Raw genomic sequence first — 13,628 nt, 5'->3', positions numbered from 1 at the left:
GTAACTGCAGTACTGCAGTGACATCTCATTACTTGTTGTATGAGAAAAAAACTATTTGCTATGAATAGATTCTTATAGTAATCACCAACAGTAGGAGAACAACTACTTGGCATTGTATGGCAGCGTGTTATAAGATGGAAGTGTTTCTTAATTTCTTCTTGTGCATTTTAGTTACCGCCTGATGTTGCCATACCTCACAATAAATGTTTCTGTTACTAATGGAAACACTAACAAAAGTGGTCTCAATTACCCGGACTCAAGTTATCTGTATCAGTCTCTTAAAATTATGTATTGAATTCCTTATCATATGTCTTAGGCTTTGGAAGAAGTTTATATATCTTGCTCTAATTAACATTGATCTTGTTCCTGATGTACTGAGCTCTCTGTGGAGTTCATAGTCTCTTGAACTCTGTCCAGGGAATTAGAGGTGTGCATATAAATATTATGGATTAAATATTTAATCAGACCCTTAAGAATATATTTTCTCTTAATTCCCTTGCTTCAAACTGGGGTTTAGTCTTGACCTAAGAAGATAATATGGAAAAGATGTAATGTGAAAGAGAATGACTATGCCTCTTCTGATTTTTATTCTCTGAGATCTCATTATGTAAGTATAGAATCAAGACAGAGGTCTAAGTCTTCCATTATAGATTTCCATTGTGTATAAATGTAGACAGCATAAATTGTGAAAGAACCAAATGTGAGTCTACATGCAATAATGCCTATATATGTAAAAAAACCTCTCTTGCTTTGAAGTGTGTGCTGACTTACGCTTATATTGCATAGAAACATGCATGCAGGAAGGGAAACAGGGAAATTAATGGGCTGCCCTTGATCAGCTTGATGGGTGCTAGGACTTGAAATGATGAGAGGTAATGAATTAAGACAAGTAAGGTGTAATTATTTTTGTCATGTGCATTTCTGTTATTTACATTAAGTGCCAAAGAGAATGCTTGGAATTAGTACATGGAACTGCTTTTTCACTAAATATTTTCTGACAAGACTCAAAACTGTTGAACATTTCTAGTGAACTTTAAGTTGTGCATTTCTTGTAAAATTGACTCTGCAGCTCTGTGGTAGGTGGCCAGGCTTCTTAGGCAGTGAGTGAGAGTGGGGGTTAGGCAGTGAGTGAGTGAGTGAGGCAGAGCTTCTTAGGCAGTGAGTGAGTGAGTTAGATGCCATAGGTTCTGAATCATAGCGGTCTGTATGCTGAACAGAATGATGTCTAACGCGCTAAATAATAGGGGTGAAAAACTGATGCAAGATGTGTCGTGTAACTTCATGGACATCCAGTTTGAGGATGAAGGGAGTAACTCAGATTTTTCAGGGCAGACCCTTCTCCAGGATTTGTTCACCAAGACCCTTTACAGACCTTGGGTATCCAGGTGATGTGTGGGCATCCCTTCATTTTTACATTGTTGTGGAGTTTGCATTCTTTTCTATCTTCGCCTCCACAGGTTCTTCTGTCTGATAATGTTCAAGCCAGCTTTTCCTAAACACCATGGTTTAGTTTGTTCTAGAAGGTGAGAACTTTTTGTCTTTTAGTTACTTCCACTGAAGCTGTTCAGTTTTGCATACAATTATGACAAGACTGCTGAGTTAAAGGGAATGCATGGGTCACTAAGTACAGATCTACAGATCTCTTGCATTGTAGCCACAACCACCTCACGCTGTCACTTGAAGTGGTTCAGCCTTCATCTGAAATCTGATTAAGGTTTTTGATCTAAAAATTTCTACAGAAGTTCCAGCACCTCCCTTGTCTGATGCTTGCAAAGTATTAAACATCTAGCTAAAGTATATTTTGGTGAACTGGACAAAGAAGAGGAAGAGAAGAATGGATCTTTAGCTGTACTGTGTTTAAGGCTTGGACTTCTGTAGGAGTGCAGTAGTATACTCTGAGTAGGCCAGGCCTTATGGCTATAAGGTAGATCTGCTTTTGGGATCCCAGAGGCATTTGGTGTGAAATTGATATGAAGCAGCTCAGTGCTAACTGTCCTAAGATGCTGCTGGGCATGATGCAAACAAACGTGTAGGTGAGACACGTTGAACTCAAGTGGTCCTGGGTAATCTGCTCTAGCTGACCCTGCTTGAGCTAGGAGGGTGGACTGGATGTTCTCAAGAGGTCCCTTCCAACCTAAATGATTTTGTGATTCTTCTAAAACAAATCCAGGAAGGCATTTTGTCAACATCTATTTTAGCTTGGGAAGAATCTTCCTTTAGAGAGACCTACCTCAGAATTCCTGCAAATACTAGATTAGATATCTGAGAAAAATACCTTGTCAGAGAATTATGCTGAATAAACTTAAGTGTTTGAGGTACTGTGGTCTTTTAGATTTTAACACTTAAATTTCATTTTGTGAAGGAAGGGGTTTTATGCTTTAAGCGTGTGTTGTTCTAAAGGCAGAATAAATTGGAGCTGCTATTATTTCTGCAGAGTGAAAAACTGTTTGGGCTCTTCTACTGTACTTTGAACTCAGTGTTTTTTATTTTAAAATATTTTACTGGCTGATACTTTGTAATATATACTGCAGCCCTTAGGTAACTGAAGGATAACAGAGAAAATGATTTATTAGACTGAGAAATATTACTACTATACAAAGGCAACCACCTGCTTTAAATAAATGTATGGTGTTACTTAGGAGGCAAACTTTCATTGTATATATAATGATAGCAAAAGATCCATTATAGATCTGTGGGTTAATGAAGTATATGCGAATAATTCTATCACTAGGCTGAAACCCAGTAGACCACTCAGTCCTCACTAAAGGTAGCATTACAGTAATAATGGCAGAGATGAGTGAACTAGACAAAAGAGAGATTGACTCATGTCTTCAGTCCATTTTTGAATCAAATTTTGAATAATGCCCTGCTTTACTGTTAAAAATGACCAAATGTCTCTCTGGTGGGAATATTAAAATCTATGCCTCCTTTAGTTTTGGTATCCTTTCCACATTCAATGATCTTAGGTTGTAATGATGACGTAGATGCATTAACTAATGATAAAACAGGTACCTATTATCTCCATGGAATGTTAACTGAAATCAGAAACATGGTCTTCTGACAGACTGTTGGGTCTGTTGACTATTTTAAAAATAGTTTTCCAGGATGCAATAAAATGTGGTAAGTCCAGGATTTGCCTTCCAAAGTTGTTACAGTATACCAGTCTCTCTAAAATTTTGTGTCTCTGAGTTATGTGGCTCTTGGATAATTAACAGTACCTTCATGCGTGCTTTAAAGTGATAGCAAAGGAGCATAAGAACAGAGAAATCAGCACTATGAGCCTTATTTCTTGTATAAGCCTTTCTTCGTCTGCTTGTCACCCTGACAGATATACAAATGATGCTATATCCTGTCATGAAGATTAATCCACCTGGATGATTTCTCCACCCTGTAATGGTGGGCAGTTTTCTGAAAGATTAGGAAGCTGATGCCAAGATGGATGTGCATGAACTGATTCAAATACAGAGGCTTATTATGAGAAACTTTACCAAAACATCTATGAGCCATAGTCTACCTTCATGTGATAAAGCTCAAAGTAATTGTAAAGTTGTACAGAAGTCCTGAAAAATTAGAGTTGTAAGTGAATACACAGTGTTTTTAGTGATTTTGTTATCTAGTTCTTCATAGCTGTTGATATCAAGTTTGGCTATGGCCCAATTAAAGATGATGGAGGAGTAATTTTCTTTAGTGATTTTTTTTAATTTAAGCATTAGGATTTATCTTCTGCTCTACCCAATATGACAAACTTGAAAGGTGTTGAAAAAAGATGAAACATGACAGAAGAGCAAGCCCACATATGCAGACATTCAGATATTAAAATACAGTTTGTAAGAGACAGAAAATGATATCAAAGGTTAAGAAATCAGGACGGGACTCATGTCTAATTGCTCATGTCTAGGAAAAGACAGGCACAGGAGAGTAGAAGCAGGCAAAAGAAACTGGTAAAGCTAGAAATAGCAATGGACTGTCATAACGGGTCTAAGTATTTAGAGGTTCATCATCAGGTCCTTAAAAGGGCATATACCTCAAATTCCAGAGGTGACTTTGAACTAAAGTCAGGTAGAAATATTTTCTAGCAAAGCAATATGCAGTATACCTTTGTACTTGCATTTACTACTGTAATTTTTATTTTTCTGTTTCGGCGGTCTTGCTTTTAAGTTAGATGACTGCACATTTTAGAGGCAATTTGTTAGAACTGAAAAGAACAGGAAGTATTACTAAAATGCCTTTAGCAAACAACACACAACAGGTGAGGATAATCCATCCATCCATTCATCATTTCAATACCATGTCTAATGCTATTGTCTAGCTCTTTAAGCTGTTTGACAAGCAAACAATATATCAGCTCCTCAGCCTAGGCACTTTCAAAGCAAATTTTCTAACGCCATAAGCAATATCCATAGCAGAAAATCATCAGATTTGGTAATAATACTGTCACGATTTTGAGGCAACAAGAGTTGCAGAAAAGAACTAGAAACATCTTTTAGATGATTTTATGCAGTCATTTTAAAAAGGTCCCTTCATATGTAATTTTTCTTCACAATTTTCTAAAGTATATAGCACCTAAACAGCAAATTGTCTCCAATTTGAATTGGGAGTGTCATGGGTTTTGCTTATAGTTGAGAAAGTGACTTATTTTTGGTTTTGTTTTCCAAAGCATGGAGAGAGAGCAAATGTCTACTTCATCTGAAGAACAAACAATGACATGGTATTACTAGAAGAATCAATGAACCACCACAAAAGCTATTGCATTGAGTCTAAACTGTCTGCTGGTATTGATTTTTGAGAGGAGATGAGCCTTACAAGTACTAGGAAATGGTGTCAATTGTATTGATAAGGACAGCAGTACAGTATCTTGGTCATATGACCTGGAGAATTCACCAGCTACCAGAAATGTGAACTATAGTCATAGTAAAGCTCTGACTTTTAATCTTTGAATCATTGTCTTAGTAAGAGCTTTGTAGATTTATTTTTAAATCTTTGTAACTTGATTGTAGCGTCTTATAACTAGAAGCTGCTTATTTAGTTGCTAGCATATAAAGAGTTAAATGTACCTAACCTGTTTCTGCAGCTTCCATCCTTCTCTCAGGGAGAGGAAATAGGACCCTTTGGCAATCTTATTGATGGGGAAATACGCATGGTCTCATGTGCCACTGTAAGTGAACCGAACACTGAAATTTTTGACCAGTTAGAGATGAGGTTCATCCTCAGTCCTATCAATTTCCTGCCCTTGTGAAAGAAAGCAGTGACATAACATCAGTCTATTACAGAAAACTGGGCTTGAAACAGAGACCTTGCTCAAAGGCAGGTTGAACAGTATTTGTGATAGGTATTTGTCCAACTTCCTCCTGAAAATATCCAGTGATGCAGATTCCACAGTCTCTTCCAATATGTAATTTTCCTTATTGCAGAAAAGCTTCTTCTTACTATGGAAAAGCTTTAAATATCCAACTAAACCTTCCTCCCTACAGTTTAATGGAAGAGTTTCTCTACTCTGATTTCTCATGCTTGCATATCTGAAAACGACTATTAAGGTTTTATCTTCAAAGAGAGCTTAGTCCTCTGTAACTAAATTTCCAAATTCTTTCAGTCTGTTCTCACAGGTTATGTATTTTGCATCACTGATCATTCTCACCACTCTTCTGTCCTATCATCCATCAGTTGCTGTGGCCAGACTGGAAATTGTGCTAGTCTATGCTTGTAAGCCTTCAGTGGAAGATGGATAGTAGGAGTTATTTCACACTTCAAAATGATGTTTCTATTTGTGTGTGTATTTTAGCACTTGATTTTTTTTTTTTTTTAATTTTAGTTCTTGATTTGTAATCACATTGTGATTCATTGTATCTCCCTTGCTTCCACAGGGTGTGGTGTGGAATTTTGCCTCTGTCCTTAGTAAACTGCATCTTTTTCTAGGTACCTTCTCCCAGTGTATTGTCTGGTTTGAATCCTAATTGATCCTGTTGTCTGATGTGCTTGCTGCTGCATTCAGCTCACAAATTTAATGCATGTACAATATAATCCACATCATTAAAGAACATGTTGAATAGTACCAGAAGCAGGACAGACTCCTGCAAACCTTGCTTTGTGTGTTCCCACATCTGACAGTGAACTAGTGATTACTTTTCTGGGGCAATGTTTTCATTCCAACTATTTTACCCTATCTTGTTGTATGAGCATGTTATGTTAAACAAATATCAAAAACCTGGATAAAGACAAAATGCCTTCCTCCTGCTGCATCTGCCCCTCTACCAAATCCTCTAACTGTCCTGCAGAAAGAAATTAGATCAGCTGAACAGATTTTATTTTTGATAATGCCCATCACTCTTCTCCTTCTATGTGCTTACAAATTATTTTTAGAATGTTTTTTGACAGTATTTTTCCAAGAATTAATATTTGACTAGTCTATAATTCTCTTACTCTTACCCACTTTTACTGCATTTTAAGGGTACCCCAAGTAATTTTCTGATCTTCTGGACCCCCCTTGCCCCTTACTAGTTCACAAAAGTAAAACTGATATTGACTCCTTTAATTTTTAGTGTTGTAGGCTGAATTTCATCAGCACTTGTAATCACCTGAGAATCACTAGCCAGTTCTACCCGTTTTATAACCTGGTTCTTGCCCACTACTGAGGCTAGGTGTCAGCAAATTTGATCTTTAACAGATATTTAGTGGAAGCTGAAGCTGATATTGATTAAAAAATAAAGGATTCACATTCTTGGTGTTGTCTGTCAATTACATTTGCTTCTCATTTCATTTTCTGCTTGCTACTGATGTGTTTGTGGAATACTGTTTCTGCTCACTTCGTGTTTCTTGCATTTTGTAGTTGATTTTGTCTAATAGCTTGTGACACTTCTTCTCTTACGATAGAGAGCAAGCTTTATTCAGAGACTTGTACTTCTCTAGTCTGCATTCAGACTACAGAGTCCTCTGGTTGTGTGGTGTGGGATTCCTGATGAGACATCACTCCAGCAGCTGGAGAAGCTGGTAATCTCACTAGAGGGCATGGTATCTTGGCCTTCACACCTTCAGTGCAGTAGAGACCCAGTAGGGCTTACCTGGCTGCAGTGGAGAAGAAAAACAAATATCTCTAGCGGAAAAGAGTGGTTTTTGTTTATATGCATAGAAAAAGCAGAAAGAGAGAAAATTAAATAAAAAAAAAAAACCTCGCTGAGAAAGATGAATTCTTGCATTTAATTGATCCCACTGAATCCATTTATTTAGTTATTTAGAAATCTTCACCTATTGCTACTCCCCATGTAATCATTCAGCAATGAGCATTAACTCTTCAGCACATGCCAATACTAGTGGGTGCTTTCTATTTTCCAAGCCTGTGCTGCTTCAGATAATTCTGAGCAGCCCCATTAATATTTGTGAAACTGTATGAGAAATCCATTTTGAAAAAGGGATGTAAAAATGATATCTTTTATGACCCCCTTCAAAGATATTTTTCAACTGTATTGATTCCATTCAGTGACTTTGAATTAACTGACAATATATAGCTTTATTCACACTAATTTTTGATTAGCATGAAACTATGAATACAGTTTACTTCTTTAATATGAATAAAAGTCTATGCTTTCAGCACTGAGATACATTTTTTATGTTAAATAAAATATATTTAATAAGCACAACAGCCACTTTGTCACTAAATAAATATAGAAATATTTTCACACTCAGTTGTTCATAAAAATATAGCCAGAAAAAGAAGTTCATAGTGAAAGAAAAGCTTGGTGCTTTAAAATTCAGCAATATGAAATCCTCAAGATATAATCTTTACTTGTTATATCATTTCTGTAAATTTATGAACCCTGAAGTTAGATAGTTTTAGTCTTTATGTATTCCCAGAATGCAAAATTGGTCAGAGATGACCTGTTTATTGTAGAAGCCAAGGTAATGGGAGAAGGAAAAAGATTAAATCTGATGTGTGTGTGAGTACTGTGGGTTTTTTGTACTGTTGAAAGCTGTATTGTTTATAACACTACCTAGTACTGAAGTATTTTTCACATTTTATCTGTCATCAAAGCGAATATATTCTTGACTTTTTCCAGTACTTCAACCAATATAACATTCTCCCAAGAGAGATGGATTTACTTTGAGGACCATCAGAAAAGTCAGTATTTGACAAGACTTTCTAAATACATACAGTCCTGGAACTGAGTATTCTTTCCTTTCAGAGAATATAAACTTAAAACATTAAGGAGAGACATAAGAGGAAAAGAGTTCATGGTGGTAATGTTTGCTTGCAGCAGAAATGGCCAGAGCAGTGATAGGTTTGGGCAGCAACTGTTTAAGTCACCCCTGCCTATATCACTAGCAGTTCTGCCATGGAGACATCACTCTGAATTTGTTGGTAATGGAAACATTGCAGTGCACCTTTACTTTTGCCACAAGCCCTGTGGAGACTCTAGTGCAAATTCAACTTATTGCCTGTCTTTGGGGGCAAACAGGCAATGCTCTGTTCTCTGACACTGCCAAGCACTAGTTTTCAAACTGTCTCCTGGTGGTGATTTCAGAAGACATGTGGTGCTTAGGAGTGCACGGGAGATGGATGGGTGGCTACTCACCTCCTTCACCCCAGTGGAAGTAGGATGTTGGAAGTGGGATAGAAATTACATGAATGTTTTCAGCCTTGTGTTGTGAACATTGCTCTTGCTGTTTTGCCAAAAACACTAACACTCATTTCTTCTCAGAGGTGTACAGCCAAAGGGATGAGTACATCTGTTTAAGATTTGTAATAAGAAAAAAATAAATGTTTACTGTGTAGTTTGAATCATGTGGATAAAACAGAGAGGATTTGGTCCTTAATAAAGAGTTACACTGTAAAGTGATGAGCTTCTACACTGATTTTTATCAAACCATTACAAAATTTTTTGTAAAATAAATATGTTTCTGTCTTGCTACTTCTCTGGCCTCCATCATAAGAATATCTCCCAAGCACCTACACAAAGTATGGCTACTAAGGTAGCTTTAATGTTTGTGGCTTCAGCACTTGCAGAAGAACCAGTGTCTCACAACTGTGATTTCAGTCACTGCAATACAAAATTTATAGTTGCTGCCTCCTGGTCTCCTTTCTCTGGAGCTCCTGGGCAGTATAAAAAGTGGATGTGTCAGCCTGCCAGCTAGGGCACACTAGTGTGTGTGTGTGTGTGCGTGTGCATGCGCGCGCGTGCAAAAACAATTATAAAAGAAATGGTGAGGACATGAAGTGTTCAGTTGTGATTGTGGAGATTTTAATACTTGTTTTATTCTTTTGTCTGGATCAAGTTTATTGCTGGATTTCACTGCCAGTTTGTGGTGGTGGTTTTTTTTGGTTTGTTTGTTGTTTTTATTGGGGGGTATTGTTTTGTTTTTTTCTCCAAAAATTGGAGATACACTGTCAGTGGGATTTGATGCTTTAAAAAATAAGATATCAGGCCTGACAGAAACCTGTTTTTTTTTCCTGGACGGTGTACTTGTACAAATAGGCAAATTAAAAGATGAAGTTAAAATAATGTTAGAAGAGAGGCACAAAAACTATATAGTAATTAAATTTTAGTTGAATCCTGAGGGCAAAATAGAGACAAGGGTGTTTTATTCTATACTTCAACATACACACTCTGCCACCATAATTGTTTAAATCCCATAAAAAGAATTTAGCAAACAAGGAATTAAAAATTATTATAACTTCCTCTTCCTTCAGTCCTAGAAGGCTAAAAAAAAAAAAAGTGATTATTTATTTTGTCTGTAAAATGAGTGAATAAACCAAAAAAAACCCTTATCAATTATTTTAGTTGTTCCAAATGTTTGAATAAAGAGACAATGTTTATAAACCCTTCCTTCTTTGCATTTGAACTTTGACTGAATTTAACCTTGTTAAAAAAAACAGATGGGGAAAAAAATCCTTAACCCAGTTCCTCATGTAGCTTGATTTCTTCTCTCCCCACTCTTGTTGCCTGTAATGCTGCTGTTCATGCTGTATTTTAAGTTTCAACCTGCAGAGCTGTCATTCAAACTTAGCATTTACCAGAGTGGTATCTCAGATACCTTTCGAGTTTTCCTATGCTTATCTCAAATACCTCTCAGCATGAGTAAATTATAAATTTTAATGGTGAAACTAGAGTTCAGCTTGAAAGGTAAAGCTGGAAATTTATATAAAATTGCTTAGTAATTTTTATGTTTTCTAATTGGCTCAGGCTATTTCACGTGATCAAACAGGACAATCTTTCTCAGTAGAAATAATTTTCAGAGAGTTTTGCAGAGGCATGGGATGTATTTTAGCTGAGATGTCTTATCCAGCTTGGAAAAAATAAGAGCTCTCTATTTGAATCTGGTCATCTGTTTGAACATGATCTCCTTTTATTATCTGCTGCAGTTCTCATGGGGACATTTAATTTATTAATAAATTTAAGTATTTCCATTATCTTCTGATTTTCATATGGAAAATGTTTGTTTTACTGAAAATTGAATTTCCTGCTCATAGAATGGATTGAGGAAGGCTGTATAGGATGTTTATGAGGGAGACATTAAGAATATAAATCTGAAAAGCTTAAGCCTTCTTCGTATTCCTCTGCTCTGACTTCAGGTGGGCACAGTTTTAGATTGCAGTAAGGTTCATGCTGTCATTCTCATTTCAGTTTTGTGGCTGCATATTTTTTTTTTTTTGGTAGCCTGAATCAAAGGTCAAATGCCTCTTCAATTTGAGAAAGTTTATCTCTAGATTTCAGTGTTGAAATGTAAAGTAGATTTTATCTAAGCACAACGTATGCATCCTTGATGCTGTCATGAAATTAAGATAGAGTTTTAAATTGCTAAGCAGTTTTAGGTTGTATAAGATGTTATATTCTTATGCCTTCAATTTCTGTCATGGCATTATAGGACCAATAGTATAGCAAAAGTGTCTAAGTGAAGGTTTTGAGTAAGCAGATACATAGCTGTTTATGATACAGTATATTTCCCAACAAATACAGCCTGTTTCTGGGATGCATTAACTTTCGTGACTTCTAAGAGGAAGCTTGCAACAATATTCTACCCTTAAGACTGTTAGATTTTCTGACTCTGGTCTTAGCATAATGTTTTTCTCTAAAACTGTGCAGAGGTTACCATGGTCTGATTCTCATGGACTTTGATTTAGGGCTGTGTCTAATTTCATACCAGTCTGGGCTGTGTTCCTGACAAAGGGATCTTCATTGAATGGGCCAAACCATGCCACTTTCCAAACAGGAAAGATTGCAGAATATTTTCTTGAAGAAGCTTTCCATTGGTGACCAGCTGTGTCCTCTGATTTACTCTCACTACCAGGAAACAAAGATTGTAGATAGAAACTCCCTCTTTTCCTTTTGTGTTGAAGGGTTTTCTTAACCCAGGAGGAATTCTCTGGCCATTTGTGGGCTTAATATAGATTCTGGCATGGCAAGGAATCTGTAGTATCTATAGATAATTTTGGCTATATGTTATGGGTTAATGGTTATTTGTGTCTTTACAAGCACAGGGCCTGCTTGACACAAATGGTAGAAAAGTGCTTTCTAAAAATGAAGGTCCAAAGATTAATTGGATTTATTGACATTATTTTGCTTTGCTTCTGCCATGTGCAGACTTCTTCCAAGTACAAAAGTACACTTTCATTTCAGCAGAAACTGCTCTCTGTTTCTGTACTGGAACAGATGAAAGTATTCAAAGTATCTCAGTAAATGATGAAAACAAATAGTGCCTTTTATTTCCTGGTGATAAAGTGTGATCTAAATTAGGATCACCATTAAAACTACATAATTAGTGCAACAATTAGAATTGAGAGCAACAGATGGCTTATTACTTAAAATCCTGTTTCACAAATCAGATTGTGAGTGTTAAAAGGCACTAATTGCCACACTTTAATGTTATTTGGCTGTAAAATCTGTTTAAAGTCACAATCTTATTAACAGTATCTGGAGAGATGGTTATGAATTACGAAGAAAAATGAAAGATATGCCTATTGTTTTAAATATACATGCAAGTGCTTCCTGTAGTCTAAAAAGAGCATAACATGTAGAATTGTATGGTCAGAAGCGGGGTTGGTACTTCATGTCTTCTCCAGTAGTCCGCTATCTCTATCAGTTATGAAATGCTGTTAGTTCTGAAGAATTGCCCAACAACATAGTCCTGGGGTTGAGTGGACAGATGGCACAAGACTAACAGAAAATGTGTAGTGGTACTGTAGCGATGTGGTTGATCCACCATCCACTGATCACCTCTCTTTTGAGAGACAGACACACCTGTATCTTGGCCAAGTGTGTCTAGGATATAGAAAACTCCATTTTGCTTCTCTGCTCCAAAATAAGGTCATGTGCCCTTCCAATGAAGTGACACTACTAGCTCTAAAGTGTGCATATGTATTTTAAGGCTTTTATGAGAAATTCTATTGTGGACTGAAAAAGATTTCCTGATTTAGATTAAAAACCATTATTTTCTAAACAAATTATATCTGATTTTTTTTCCACTAACTATAATAAATAATTGTGGGGACATTTTTTGTAAGATGATTTGATATATTTTTTTCAATCTTTTCCATTTTTATGATCAAATGTCATTAAACTTATTTTTTCCTCTCCAACTTCTTTGTGTCCTAACAGTATTCTTTACAGGAACATAAACATTATAAGACTACTAATGTTTCAGTAAAAGTAACAGCATAGGATTTTTAACCATATCTCTCTAACAAGTAAAAAAAGCCCTGCAAAATGCTACAATTCTCTAATTCACTATAAGTGAAGCCATAAACTATTCATTAGAGAAGAGTTCAAAGAAAATCTTAAATTCAGCTTTTTGCAGCATGGGGTCTCAGTTTACTCTTGCAGTGTACCCAGCAGTATTCACTTTCACAGTGGGAGTTAGGGGCCAGGGAGAAAACATAAAATGAAATTACAATTGCATAATTGCTAAAAATAAGAAATATAATAACTTTTTCTCCTTATTTTGTGTTTTGAATTCAACTACTTGGCTGTATGATTACGGAAACTTGGACATCAGTAAAATTTTCCGTGTTCATAGCCTTGAAAAAGAATACTGCAGAGTGCTCAGTAGGAGAAGAAACATTTGAAGCTCCTACATGGAGGAAAAACTCTCTTTGCAGATAAACTCAGAATTAATTCCACTCTGCCTCTTCTATATAATGTCTTTGATTCTCAGAGGGTTGTATATGAGAAACAAAATGCTGAACCTGGCCATAAGATTTTTCTTTTTATTTTTTTCTTCCCTTCTGATTTTGGTGTCCAGTTGCTCTGCATTTTGGAGAGTGAAAGATGCGATGTGTTGAAACATGAGCTAGTTCTTGTCTAGGATGTGCTTAGCCAGGTCTGTCCACAGAAATTGAATTGTCAGTAACTGACTGAACTGCAGTTCACACAGCTGTGCAAAAGGTATACATTTTACTGCTGCTTTTACAGTCAAGAGAGGCATTGCTATGTTCTCTCTTAGCTCTAGTTCTTAAAGCAGGAAATGTAAAATCAGGCAATAGGTGGTACTATTTAACCTTTGCTTTCATGCTTACTTGCTTAAGGTGTCCAAGAGTGCTTGAGTGGAGCAGCTACGGGACTGGCTAAACCAGAGCCAGGAGAGATCTTGACTCAATGTGCACAAGGGGCTGGGCAACAGTCTGCTTGGTGGTGGTGGCGGCA

Source organism: Strix aluco, chromosome 4, assembly GCF_031877795.1.
Source record: "Strix aluco isolate bStrAlu1 chromosome 4, bStrAlu1.hap1, whole genome shotgun sequence".
Taxonomy (NCBI): domain Eukaryota; kingdom Metazoa; phylum Chordata; class Aves; order Strigiformes; family Strigidae; genus Strix; species Strix aluco.
Note: the sequence above shows the minus strand (reverse complement) of the source record.